The 13,430-nt window shown below is 43.7% G+C and overlaps 1 long non-coding RNA gene across 1 annotated transcript; it reads left to right on the top strand.

The window, feature by feature from the left end:
* The first annotated feature begins 10,845 nt into the window (after positions 1 to 10,845).
* On the top strand, positions 10,846 to 12,974 carry LOC130163601 (uncharacterized). The gene is made up of 2 exons (XR_008826490.1): positions 10,846 to 11,754; positions 12,851 to 12,974. It is a non-coding gene; the product is annotated as an uncharacterized LOC130163601 (long non-coding RNA).
* Positions 12,975 to 13,430: the final 456 nt, after the last annotated feature.

The raw sequence follows: 13,430 nt of genomic DNA on the forward strand, positions 1-13,430 counted from the left end.
TACACTTCACTGAGATGGTTTTTGGTTCTTAAAACCAAAAACCATCACCAAATATATCTTCTTATGGATCAACAAGAATAAAACACAGAAGAAGAAGAAAATATGGAGCTTTAAGGCCTGATTTTAAATCTGTCAATTAATTTGAAATTGTCTAGAAAAGTCATCAAATAGTGAAAAGTCATTAACGAGTTACACTGAAGAGCTAAGCTAACTGCTAACCATCTGCTGGAGGTAGCTCCATGAGCGTAGGAACGATACGAACATCTAAAAAACTGAAAACAAAGATATGTCCCAGACACTGAAGTGGCTGCTTAAATGAATCCGACCTGTTGGCTTCACCTGTCGGCCTCGGCGCTCGAGCTCGGAGCGGCGCTGTCGGTACAGTAGCAGCCAAACGTCAGATTTGGTGCATGTGAGGAGACGAGCGGAGCTGCGAGGCTAACAGTAGGCCTGAGTCAGACTGTGCAGCCCCTGAGGGAGCTTCACCAACCTCCCATCATCCTCCTCCTCCTCATCATCATCATCATCATCATCATCATATCTGTGTGTGTCTATGTGTGTGTGCGTGTTTCACACTGTGTGTCTTCACCATTTTTGACTCTGCATGCATTCGTCTGTGTGTTAAATGTGTGTGTGTGTGTGTTTGGGTGTGTGTGTGTGTGTGTGTGCGCATGTGTGTGTGCGCATGTGTGTGTGTGTTTAGGCTCAGGGCGGCTGCACGGAGAGAGAGTGGCGTGGAGGGGAGAGCGGGAGGAACGCTGCGATGAGTTTAAGAAGTCTTGACAGCAGATGCCTGCATAATAACACACAGAGAGGACATGTGCAAGCAGGAAAATCAAGGACACCACGTCATGCGTGCCAGTCATTTAAAGTAACAGTTTCCTCCCGCAGCTTAAAACATGCTCACAGATTATGAGCAGAAAAGGCTGCAGATGCTGCTAAATGGATTTGTAAATCAGTGCTGTGAAATATAGCCGAGGAGGGATTTAAAACACGATCTGTGTATTTTGATGAGGTCGAGACAGTGTTGCTAGGGAGAGGACATTTTTTTGAAAGTATGATTGGTGATTGGTGAGATTTGTCAGCGAGCGTTCGAACAGATGCTGATGTGTAGGAGGAGGAGGAGGCCGAGTTCAGCCTCGGTCCCAACCAGCAACAACAGTCACAATCTGATGCTGCAGCTCGTTAGACTTCAACACTCAGCAGCTGAGATCTGAAACCACTTCAGGTCCAGGTCCACCCACACACACACACACACACACACACACACACACACACACACACACCCCTTCCTGACATCAGTCAACGTGTCGTCACATTATCTCCTCGCTCGTCGTCCTGACTCTCACAGAGGAGGCGTCACCGATCTGAGCGCGCTCACATCACAATTGGCCGTCAGTGTCAAGATGGCAGCGGTTTAAAATGGGCTCCTCTCTATCTGCCTCCTCCTCCTCTTCCTCTTCCTCCTCCTCCTCCTCCTCCTCCTCCTCCTCCTCCTCACCGTATGAGTGTGTGTACGCTCATGTTTCTGTCTCTGTGAGGACCAGTGTGTGTGTGTGTGTGTTGGTCTGTTTGTGGGTTAAAGGGTCAGTTCACACAAATAACAAAAATCTGAAACAAAGATGTTTAATCATTTATTTGATAATTAAATGATAATAACTTTATTTGTTTTGACCTTTTCATTCACCAACAGCAGCTTTATATCATGACACACTGCGTCGTCTCATCTCTTACTTGAGCTGACGTTTTATTTAGTTTCATGTTGTCATCACATGATTTTACATCGTCTCCTGTCGTGTCGTTTATAGCGTCACGTCCTCTTTGTCTCTTACTTATTACAAATTTTATTTTTGTCAGTTTGTGTTGTCTCATGTCTCGTTTGTGCTCTCGGATACAAAAAGACATTTTATTTTGTGTCATGTCGTCTCATGTCGGGGTTGTTTCATGTCATCATGTCACGTTATCGCATCATGTTGCGTCCTGTTGTCTCATCTCCGACTTGAGCTCTCCGATACGATCATTACTGCGTCATATCGTCTCATGTCGTTTATGTCGTTTCATGTCTCATTTGTGCTTTAAATTTGTGTCGTGTCGTGTCGTGTCGTGTCGTGTCGTGTCATGTCGTGTCATGTCGTGTCGTGTCGTGTCGTGTCGTGTCGTGTCGTGTCATGTCGTGTCGTGTCTTGTGTCATCTTGTATTTCGCTTCAGCTCTCTGATACAACACAGGCTCATTTTATCTTGTTTCATGTCGTCTCATGTTGTTGTGTCACATCGTCCAGTGTCGTGCCGTCTCATCTCATGTCATATCATCGCATCACGTGGCGTCATGTCGTCTGCCATCTTGTCTTGTCTCATATCTCACTTACGCTCTCTGATATGCAGCAGACAAATTATATTTTATGTCATGTCTCGTATCTTGTGATCCTAACCTGACATTTTATTCTGTTTCCTGTCATCTCGCGTCATCTCGTCTTGTGATACAGTCTAACACAAACCACACAAATTTAGTTTCGAGTCATCTCGTGTCATCTTGTTATCTCAGTGGACGGATTTTTACCATCTTGTCTCACAAAGCAGTATTTTTTTATTCACTGTAACTCAACAGAACCGAGCAGCAACACAAACGACAACCTCCAGACTGACGACAAAGTCAAACCAACACGTCTGAAACATTTTCATCCACCGCAGCAGGAGAGAAAAACAACACGTCAAGGTCGGAGATTCAGGTTTGGGTTCAAGGTTCGCCACAAGGGAGTAGTGTATTATGCCAATGAGGGTCCTCACAAGTATAGACGTGTATACGTATGTGTGAATATATATGTGTGTGCGTGCGTGTGTGTGTGTGTGTGTGTGTGTGTGTGTGTGTGTGTGTGTGTGTGTGTGTGTGTGCACTGAATGAGCACTGAACTGGAAAATAACTGCTACTGGAGGAACTATGGGCCAATCATCGGCCTCCACTGGTCACGAATCACACCTCCAGCTTTAACATGCAGCCTGAGTACCCCCACCCCTCAACACACACACACACACACACACACACGCACACACACACACACACACACACATGCAGGGTAGGGCTTCCCCTCCTCCATCCTACCCACCTCAGTGTGTCTGCATGTGTTCAAAAGCCCTCTGGAACCCAGATCACCAGATACAAAAAGAAAATCTCTGCTTGTTCACAGCAGCCTACAGAGGATATTAACAACGCACGCGCACACACACACACACACACACACACACACACACACACACACACACACACACAGGCACAGGCACAGACACACACAGGCACAGACACACACACACACACACACACACACACACACACACACACACACAGTCATGCACAACCAAAGCTACGATAACTCAACAAAGGCTGTGGGAGGGGGGGGGGGGGGGATTACAGCCTCGGAGAAATAATAACAACAGCCTCGGCCTGCAACACACACATATTGCAACACACACATATTAAAACACACACATGCATGTCATGGGGGGTGGGGGGTTGGGGGGGTGGGCAGGAGGAGGGTGAGGTAAAGGGTAAGAGCGGAGTCATCATCAGTGATATGTGGTGTCAGGAGTGCCGTTGAGCAGAGGGATGTGGGTCGGTGTGATGGAGGGAGGAGGAGGAGGAGGAGGAGGAGGAGGAGGAGGAGGATTGTGTCGAGGGATTTTAATTGACAGCTGTCCAAATCCCCAGACAGATCCTCTCTCTCTCTCTCTCTCTCCTTCTCTCTCACTGAGAGTGTATGTCGCACGTCCTCCCTCGCTCTCCCTCTCTCAGACGAGGGTATTAAGAGTGAAAAGCATTAGGAAAAGTGAGGTATTAAGAGTCTTCTGCTCCCTCTTTCTCACACACAGACACGTCACATGTAGATAGAAGTTTATGTTCAGGCAGCGAATGTGAAGATATATATGCACTGACATGTTCAGTCTATAGACACATGTATGTACAGATACATGACACAGAGCAGCCTGTTGGAGGTGCTATTGAAGGTGGAGGAAATGCAGCATCTTAATAAATTATTATTAAATATTTGAAAAGAGCAAATGAATTTGTACTTTTTTAAGATGATCTGTTCTTCTCTTTAAGAAATGTGTTTTCAATAGAGCTCTGCAGGAATGTCAGTGTTTCTAAATTAACGAGATCATTTTTAGATAATTATCTTATTAATTCAGAAAAACAGAGGAGTGAGCCAATCAGAAGAGAGGAGGCTCTGAGCCTCCCCTCTGATTGGCTGACTGTTTTCTGAGTGATCCAATAAAAATAAAGCAGGTTTCAGGTAAAAACACTCAGAGAAACCAAATCCTGCAAGGTTTGGATGGTGGGTCCAGGTGGGCGGGGCTTGGTGACTGCTTTGTTGTGACATCACAAAGTTCCAGAAGTCCTGACGGCTGGTTTTAAGGCTCAGTTTCTGAATACAGGCTGTGTGCATTTCTCTGTGGACTGAGGCTTTGATACTTTCACAGTATTAATATAGAAGCTAGAGCTGATCTATAATCACACTACACATGGACGTCTACTGGTCGGTTTATTGGAGCTTGTTGAGTGAAGACACGTCTCTGTGAGTTCATGCAACATTAAACTTGAACGAGTCGATTATTCGAGTTTTACTGTTTCCTGAAAATGTGAACATGCAGATCTGCAACTATGAACATGACACCGCAGCGTCTGTGTAGACTGAACCAGATGCCTTCAGAGCCCACAGAGAGCTGCAACACACACACACACACACACACACACACACACACACACACACACACACAGATATGTACACACACCCCAGGAGAGACACAAGAAAAGGAAGGACAGATTTTTTCAGCATGAGGGAACATCATCCTGCACATTGAATTCCCAACCAGAACACACACACACACACACACACACACACACACACATTAACACACACACACACACACATTAAAACACACACACAGGTTTGCCCTACTATGCTTCTTACTGTGCCGGCAGCCTGTATTCAGAGGTCATTATATAATTTCAGAGGCTTTTTTCACATTGAACAGCGTCTGTGAACCTTCAGAGGACTTGACTGTCGCCTCACGACAAACCTCTAAATCACAAACTCACAGCCAATCAGTGTTCAGTGTCTGGATCAGGACAGTTTCAGGTGTCGTCACCTGTTTTTCACAGCACAAACGTGTTTCATCTTGTCTTGGGTGACTGATTCGTCGGAGCTGCTGGTCTGTACGTTACAGGACGAGCGGCTCGTCAGACCATGTGGTCTGACATCACTTCCTGTTTTAATGAGAACAACCAGCAGCCGCCATGTTCTGCTATTAACAAACATTTCTGCTGCTGCAGCTTCGGCTCAAAGTTCTCCTGTGATTTCATCATTATTGCTTCTTCAGATTATGTCACTTTTTGCAGAGAATATCAGGATTAGTTGATTTATCAGATCGTCAATTAGCAACAATTTTTAGGCAAAGAGTCATAATTCACTGGTAGCAGCTTAAAGGTGAATATTTTTTCATTTTTGTAGTTTTCAAAGGAAAGGTAAACTTTTTTTTTTGGCAGTTGAAAAGTCTGTTTTTCTTCTGAAGGTTCAGACTGAGTGAAATGAGCTGAAGCAGCATCGTGATCAGAGCTGAGGAGAGGAGCTTCAATGCTTCCTACCTTGTCTCCTTCAGCAGAGGAAACACTGGAGCTTCCTTTAGGAAAGGAAAGGAGAAATGATTTCGATTCTGGAAATCCTTGTCCGATCAACTGAAGCCCAAATCCATAAAAATAGATTTATTCTCTTTATATTGCGTCAGGAGTCACGAAGAACAAGCCGACTGAATCCTCCATGGATTCTCCTTCACCTCCAACGTTTCCTGATATTTCATTCAGTGAACGATCGAAACTAGACCAGACTGTACTGACACTGGACTGACAGGCGTTGTGTTGTGTGTCTGCAGAGGTCAGCTCTTCCTCTCCTGCTCCGTTTGTTTGTTTGTTTGTTTGTTTGTTTGTTTGTTTGTTATTTACCAGCGTTGTGGGAGGGAGCCGAGTTTGTTTGAGAAGTGCCCAGCAGGAAAAGGCTGTCCTACTTTATCTCTCATTAAACAGGTCACACATCAGCGACATGACTCAGTTCAAACAACAACAACAAAAAAAGAAAGAAAGAAAAGAGAGAGAGAAAGAAAAGCAGTGATTTAAGTGAAACGGTAGTAGCACCAAACGTGGCCTGGAGGTTTCCTTGGCCTTATTTCTACAGACAGCGCTGGTGTCTCATTGTTTTATTGTCTCATCATCCATCAACAAACACAAACTCTCTGCCGTCGTGTCATTATATCTCCTTCCCTCTGTTATTTACTGTCTCTCATCCCTCGTGCTTCACTGTTCATCCTCCTCCCTCAGTTTTTGACATCTCCTCCTCTCTTTCCCTCTCACCAGTTCACAGGTTACCATGGTGACACACAGTAGTATTTGCCTGTTGCCAAGGCTTGTCTCCATGTGAACGCAGCATCCCTCCCACAGCGACGTGATGGATTGTGTATTGGATATGAGGATGTGTATTCCATAGTGTCTTTTCTTTTTTCTTTTTGTTTTTTTCAATTAAAAACTGTAGTGACACCGAGGAGCCACAAGGTGGAGCTGCAGACCTGTTTGTCCACATCAGGACTCTGGCAGAAGAAAGAGTCTCTGAGTCTCTGAGTTTGTCTTGAGCTGTGAAAGTGCATCACTGATGTTCATGCTAACCGCAGTCTGCTGTTAGAGTGAAGGATTGTGGGAAATCCTACAGTTCAGTCACATAAAGTATCAATATAATGATCCAGTAATGTGATAAACTCTGATGGGAACTTTTATGTTTAATAGTTTCAGTATGAAACATCTGTTGTCTGGTTTCTGAAGCTCAGAGTGAGCTGCTCCACCGTCGCCATCTTGGCAGTGTCTGACTCCGCCCCCTAACTCCCAGCTAATCCAAAAATGACTTTGGTGCGTGTCGGTTTGTGGCAAGCATACGCTCACCCACCTGTCACTCAAAGAGGCCACGCCCTCAACTCTCCATAACTGTAGTCCTTAATAAAATGTGAACAGGTGAGTTATATAAACAGGTGTTTTTGTTTGAAGTTGGACATTTTAACATGGGAGTCTATGGGGACTGACTCACTGTTGGAGCCAGACTCTAGTGGCCATTAGAGGAACTGCAGCTTCGGTTCTTCAGCACTGATGCTCCAGTTTTCAGCCCTGGAGGTTGATGCTTGAGCTCAATAAAAGGCCACCTTAAAATGTGTAGTTTTATTTTGAAAACAGACACAGACACACACTGAGTGACAGATGTGCATCAGTGGCTGTGTGAACATGCTGGATATTGACAGGAAGTGGAACACACTGTCATATAAACAGATCCAGATCCTCTCAAACCTGTTCAGTGGGTGACATGTCTGATGCAAGGACAGGGATGTTTGAAGCGTCCAGGAATTGCGTCCATCACACGGCAACATGAGGCGATGGCGACAGATGAACGGCCTCAGGATCTCATCACGGTATATCGAGGTGTATCTTTTGTGTTTATACAAAAATCTTCAATCTTTTATTTCTACTCAACAAAAATGGGAGTAAAGACAAAAGTGCTGCGTTAATATTTTTGTTCAGTAAAGATCTCAGTATTTCTTTTACCTCTGAAATCCTCTGTACCTCGATGACAGAGTCTTAATTCACAACGTACCAAATGCATCATTTGGTACGTTGATGGTGCGACACGTGTTTATATGAAGAGTTTTGCTCCAGCTGAGCGTCACTGTTGCAGGGATGTTAGATTTACTCTGACGGGACGTTCTGAGCCTCAGTCACGGCGACTGTTTTCAAGCTTGTTTTGATGTTATGTAACTCGTACGGGGGGTTTCCTATTAGCTGCACAGCAGACGGAGCCGTGCAGACCTTCATCCCGTTGCTCTGTAGTTAAAATCCTGCCGTCCCTCCGCACAGGGGTTTGGTGAGTTCACGACCTGCCATTACTGATCCACAGCCTGGGAGTTAGTGATGACCCAAAAAACCTGATGACAAAACTCACCACAAGCTGCGAACAGGCTGCCGGCTGCAGAAACCACCAGCAGAGACCCAAGTTCAGAGAAAGACTGAGGCGGTCTGCAGATGATAACTGAGTCTGTGGTGTTTCGGTCTGTTTGCATCAGACTGAGACGAAAGGAGAAGGATAATAAATGAGTCTTCTTTGTTTTTTCACTGGGATCTTCAATCGTTTCGTCTGTTAAGTTCTTAAATGAGTGAAAAATTTCCGCATAGTTCAATGTGACTTGATTTCTTTTGTCATTTAAGCTCAGAAATTTACTTAAAACAATGAACTGATCATCAAAATTGTTGGCAATTAATTCTCTATTGAATTAATTGAGGAAACGTGTGTCAGACCTCCATAAATTCTATGTTAATTTATATGTGAAACGGGACAAATACTCATTAAGACTCGCTTTAATATAATTGATAAGGGCTGAATATTGAAGTAGAGGTTGAATTGATCGATTGACAGGTTGGTTGAACAGATCCATCTGGGAAATTTCCGGTTGTAAAATAACCACAATCTAAATCAGGAATACCAGATATTTGTATTTTGTTCTGGGCCTCAGAGTCGCTTCATCAGTGACTCTTTATCCGGACAGGATCGTTTCTCCTGTTCTTATGTTCATAAAAGTGAAGCATCACTTTGGAGACGAGTTGGTCTCTGCAGGACGACCTTCCTCGACCAAAGACCGTCTCTGTCCCCTGGTTCCTCCTCGCTGACTGACATTAAGCTGACACCAGCCCATTCAGCTCTTCTGTCCTCCAAAGACAATCCTCCGAACCGTCCTTTTGTCCTGAAGACTATTGTTTTGACGTATTATTCACAGCTCCTATTTTTAGAGTTCTGTCTCCAGCCTTAAAAGGCAGTCAAATCCTTACAGTATGTGCACTTACACAAGCAGAAAGCCAGTATCCGCTGTCAGTGTGTATTAAAGACACGTCGTCCCGTCCTGTGGAAGGCCTCGCTGCAGGGCAGTGAGCCTGTGTGACGAAAGCAAAGAAAACAAACCAGAGACAGAGGAGGAGAAAAAAACAAAGGGTAAGGGGCAGGGTTATGTAAATGATGCAAAGGCCGGCCGCCCAGAGGAAGAGGCGCACACTCATGCATCTGAGCGCACCTTAAATAAAGTTTTCATAACGTGGTCTTTACAAGAGAGACACAGCTTCAGGCATCAACAGCAGCAGTGTGTTCTTGAATTACTCGCACTCTGACTTCACCTTTTATTCCAGCCAGTTTTGACAGAAATAACTTTTATTAAGTGAGTTAACATCATCCAGGAGCAGTTTAACTGCACCTCACAAAAACCTGCCCCCATGTTCATGTCAGGGGACGCATCAGCAACCTGCTGACTGCAGGACATCCAACATATACCAGCACATGATGGTTACCTTTAACATGTTAAGACCAGAAAGATCTGAAGGCTTGTGTCCCCTAGAGGCTCCGGGTTAATTACAGCCTCCTCTCTTCTGATTGGCTGACTGGTCTACTGTAGCATAACATCATATTCAGTTTACATTGTGATCACTCTGCTCAGTTTCTATCCTTTCTCACATCAGGCTCATCCAGTTTTCTTTCACTTTTGTTAAATGGAAGAATATATTTCATATATTTCATACTAAAAATCTGTGCAAGTATGAATGAAACAGCAAGAGAAACGTCTCTGAATGACTGATCAGGTTTCAGCTGTTAGTCACTGTCATTTTAAATGTAGTCATTTACTTTAATACAACAGTTAAGTGATGGTCACAATCACAGTCCTCCTTTAATAAGATAATAATCCTCCATGTGTAGCTTTGTGTGTGTGGATCTTCTGGTGTCAGTCAGGTTTAATTTGGCCCTGCTCTGCCCCCTACTGGACAAACATGGACACACAACACAACTGTGGAGGAAAATGGCAAATTCATGTCATTTTTACTGGGATTTAAATCTTCAGTGACTTTGTGTTGTTACAGCTCTCACAGTTTTCAGAGGCATACCAACAGCTGTTTGATAAAAACTATCTAGGTTTTATTTCCTAAAAGTGCTGCTCTCCTTCTCGACATGGAGGATTTAAATGCTCATATAAACTGTACATCGACGGCAGAGCTTGTATCTGTGTCTGTCTGAACTCTGTGAGGTTGTTGTCTCCCTGCCCGGCTCGGTAAGTGGCTCTTGGTTTGTTATCCTGCTTACTTCAACTGAAGAGTACCCACACACACACACACACACACACACACACACACACACACACACACACACACACACAGTCTCCGGTGACTAAATCAGCTGTCGGATTTTGCACTTTGCACCTTGTAACTCAAGAGTTTGAGCGGCTGCTGCTCTATCTGTGTGTTGACTGCAGCTCTGTATCATCCATCATTTACAGGCCTGCTTTAGAGAGCTTTGTTTGGTATCAATCATTTAGTCTCGTTGTCCACGTGCCAGCAGACGGCGGGAGGCCGATACACTGCGTCCCTGCTGGGGCAAAGAGCCAGATACAGAGACACCGAGGTGAGGAGGCCTGATGCTGCTGAACGTTTGCTAATTGACACTGTGACGTTTAGCAGATGTTGGATTTTAAAGTCACTTTTACTCTAAAGATGCTGTTGAGGAACCAGGTCCTCTTCGTACTGTATTTCTGTTTCTACATTACAGTGTCGTCATGTTGCTTTTTAAAAGTCAGCCTTGCTCCCGTTTTCATACTACGCACTTATGCTCTGGATAAATATTTGTGTGGTGTGGCCTTAAAATAGCAACGCAAATGACACATTTTTACATTACCGCTGGTGATGAGCGTGATGGGCTGTCAATGGGTCGCCTTAACGAAATGTAGCGCGTCCCAAATCCCCTCTCAGCTGCACTAATCTAATGTGAGAAGGGGGGGGGGGGGGCTGTTAACTCAAAGATGGACGGCTGAGGTGACTCTGCTTAGGTAACCTTTAGAGAGGAGGAAACTGGGTCCAAACCAGTGACATGAATGGAGGGATATTGGATATTGGAGGGATACAACAACCCTGTGCACTCAAAAAGGCTCCCACTGCAGACCTCACTGTAATGGATTACCTATTCTTTTTTCTTTTGGGTTGTGTTTTACCGAGATACATGAACCAGTGCCATGAACGCACTTAAATCTGAGCCACCTAACAGTTTGCGACAAAACAACCAAGCAATCATCAAAATCACACAGCAAACTCTTTCAAAATAAATCAGTGTCTTTTAAAACCAAAATTCAACAAAAGAAAAGTCCAAATAATATTCATCAACATAAGGAGTCAGGGGCTCATCAACAACCACCAAAAAATTAAGGTTGTTCAGTTCCGTTTCTTAAATTTGCCTCAGAGTGAAACCTCTTCCCAAACAAAACAATATTGGATCTTTGGTCACGTTTCAGTTCAGTTCAGTTCTTTTCAGCCACGTGTGACTCATCTTCTCAGATAAATCCTTAGAAGATCTCTGGCAACGTTTGTTTGTTAATTCACTACATTTCTAACCGAGTGAATCCTCTCCCATCAGATTAAAAGTGGATCTTTGACAAAAAAAAGTAAAAAATCTCCGACGTTGTCTGAGTTATCAGCGGTACCGGGGCAGGTAGTTTCTCCGATCCTGCCGGATGTAAGAGCCCGGGTTGTTTGGAGGCTGGAAGGAAGCGCGGGAAGTATTTACTGACCGCAGACTGTACACGGAGCCGGAGATAGACACTAGCTACAACCACAACCGACACGCTGCAACACAGGCCCGGCCTCTCCTCCAGCGGTATGTCGCCATTTTGTTTTTTTTGTCGTCCATATTTAAAAGAGGTGGATCACTCAGGTGGGGGCCAGAATCCTATAGAGCGCCACAGGAGTGAGTCGTAAAACCCGGAAGTTAGTTAGCATTAGCTAGTTAGTTAGCACTACCGGTTCTTGAAGTCTGGAATGTGTTTTTGGTTATATGGCTAAAATAAGGTCTATGTTTCACACAAGCTGATTTCTTTAAGCTTTTACATCTGTTAAAAAAAGGCTAGTCAGAGTCATTAAGAGATTATTATTAAATATTTATAATTAGCAAATGAAGTAGTTCAATAAAATGATCAATCGGGTCTGACATTTGTATGAGTTAGCATCCTAGCACTCCCTGTTCCCTGATCTTTAGGTGTCTGAGTTTTTTAGTTAGATGACTGAAATAAGGTTTTGCTTAACATAAGCTCAAGACATTTTAATGTTTTATTCTACAACATAAAATCTGTCAGTAAATACTCCAGTCCTGATTTTTTGAAGCTTTTACGTCTCGGTTGCTAACGAGTGTCTAAATGAGACTACGTGTAACGTTAAATGTCGTCACGTTGAACATGAAAACCGATCAATGTTTTAGAGCCTCGTTGTGTTTATACAAACTGTCACTAACTCAGTCAGAGGACAGGCTTTTGTAGAAGAGGTCAGAGCTGAATCAAACTACAGTGACGCTGTCATGTGACCCTGGTGTCGTTTATAGCCTAATATTAGCTTTTTACTTCTGGTTTCAAACATCATAAAATGGTGTTCATTAGTGAAGATGATCCTGCTGAACAAAACCTGTCAGGATCATAAACTGTTGTTTCAATACAGTTTGCTTTTTGTGGAGGAAACCAGGGTGATGCTAACTTCCGGGTTGGCCTACAGAAATATGTCATCCCTGTGGCACTTTATTGGCACAATAAAGGAGATTTGACTTGTGTACAAATTGAACATTAATATTTAAAGATATAAAAAAAAAAAAAAAAAAAAAAAAAAAAAAAAACATTTAAAATTATTTTTATGGCAGATTGATGATGATGATGATGATGATGATGATGATGATGATGTGATTTGTTGTCTTGTATGTTCCTTTTTAGGTGTGGAGAATATGATCTATATGCCGAGGCATCTCTGTAGCACCACAATGCTTCATTTATGGTCTGTTGTGACACATTTCACCTTTATCAAATAAAGATTGCAGCTCTTGCGATTTGGATATTGTATTTGGTCATATTGTGATTTTTGACAATATTTTGATTAATTGTTCATCCCTAGTTCAAGCCAATGGAAACACAGGAGGATCACTGCGTCTTTTTCTTCATTTAAATCTCTATATCATTTAAACATGACAATGAGAAAACATGATGTGAATGTAAATAAGATCTTAGAGAGCGGTTGGACCTCTCAGAGGAGGAGGAGGCTGTGACCGGTCCTCCTCCTCCTTACATGGCTGACCATGGACAGGTGTGTGGAGAGAGACACAGGCTCGTAAAGATCAGGCTTATGGAAAAAGTTAGCGAGGCACGTTACTGCGGAGCCGACACGTGGAGGTCACATGCTGGGACAGGTGATAAAGAGCTGACAGACAGACAGCAGGAAGTCGTCATGTCCCTGCTTAGATTACAAACTTCAAGTCTCGTCCACCAGTGTGCCCGTGTTAGACTTTTATTTTGAAGA

The sequence above is a fragment of the Seriola aureovittata genome, chromosome 22, assembly GCF_021018895.1.
Source record: "Seriola aureovittata isolate HTS-2021-v1 ecotype China chromosome 22, ASM2101889v1, whole genome shotgun sequence".
NCBI classification, from domain to species: Eukaryota; Metazoa; Chordata; class Actinopteri; order Carangiformes; family Carangidae; genus Seriola; species Seriola aureovittata.